Source organism: Myotis davidii, unplaced genomic scaffold (assembly GCF_000327345.1).
Source record: "Myotis davidii unplaced genomic scaffold, ASM32734v1 scaffold458, whole genome shotgun sequence".
NCBI lineage: Eukaryota > Metazoa > Chordata > Mammalia > Chiroptera > Vespertilionidae > Myotis > Myotis davidii.
The window spans coordinates 3,124,483-3,125,656 of record NW_006289819.1 but is presented as its reverse complement, the minus strand read 5'-3'; the positions used below and the strand labels follow the sequence as shown (position 1 = coordinate 3,125,656).

General features: G+C 44.5%; 1 protein-coding gene across 4 annotated transcripts in view; it reads right to left on the bottom strand.

Annotated features, from left to right (window-relative positions):
• The window catches only part of ST3GAL3 (ST3 beta-galactoside alpha-2,3-sialyltransferase 3), a 150,423-nt gene that overhangs the window by 59,243 nt on the left and 90,006 nt on the right, over nt 1-1,174 (bottom strand). The gene's annotated exons all lie outside the window — the stretch shown is intronic.

Genomic DNA, 1,174 nt, shown 5'->3' with positions numbered 1-1,174 from the left:
TTGCTAGGGACTTGCCCGGCACTTGCTCTCTACCTCTATTTGTTATCTTACTTCTATCATTGACAGTCCCTCTAGGTTGTGGGCTGCTTGCCTGTGTTCCTGAGAAGCATCTACGGTACCAGTCTATAGAGTGTGTTTTCTTTAGTGAATTACCGGTATGTTTACCGGTAATAAACTTGCACTGTTTTATGTATATGTTTGATTACATACAGCCTTGTGACAGTTTTCCTGCATGTCATAAGCATTTGAATATAAATTAAAATGTTAAAATCAAATCTGATATTGTTTTACCTTTTATTTGGTGTGTGGAAGGTGTGCGGAAGAGGGGGTAGTCTTATACGGCGAGTATATAACAAACTCTGTATTTTGAGTGGAAATGTTAGGGGGTCGTCTTATACGCCCAGTCGTCTTATACGCCGGCAAATACGGTACTCCACAGGGTTGTTGAAAAGACTAAATGAGATAATGAATTTACGGTGTTTAGCACAGTGATTGGCACATAGTAAGTGCTCTATAAAACTGTGACATTTTATATACACAGGCTGTCTTTGTTTCCCAATGAAATGGAGGCTCTTGAGAAACCAAGATGGCAGCATAGGTAAACACCTGAAATTGCTGCCTCGCACAACCACTTCAAAAATACAACTAAAAGACAAAACGGACATCATCCAGAACCACAGGAAGGCTGGCCGAGTGGAAATTCTACAACTAGAAGGAAAGAGAAAAGCACACTGAGACTCAGAGGAGGTGCAGAAGTAAAGTGCAGAGCTGTGCCGCATCTGGGCACCTCCAAACCTCAAACAAAGAAGAGGAATCTGCAGATCTCTCCATAGCTCCTGCTGGGTAGCCTCAGGCAGAGGCTAAATCAGCACCTCCTTAGAGATCCAAGAGCCAGTGTACCCAGTGGTCAGAGTGGGACCATCCATATTACTTTTCCTCAGATCCATAAGGGACACACTCAGGGGGCAGACTCAGTGAGCACCAAAGCCCCACTGAAGCAAGTCTTGCCCCATAAGGGTATCTCCAGCACAGAAGATCTCCCACCATAGACACAGCTGATTCTCACAGCCAATTGGCATGGAGGTCAATTCCTCCCAGTGATACCTACAACAATCAAGGCTTAACTACAACAAGACTGTGAACAAAGCCCACAAAGGGCCCCCACACACCTGAG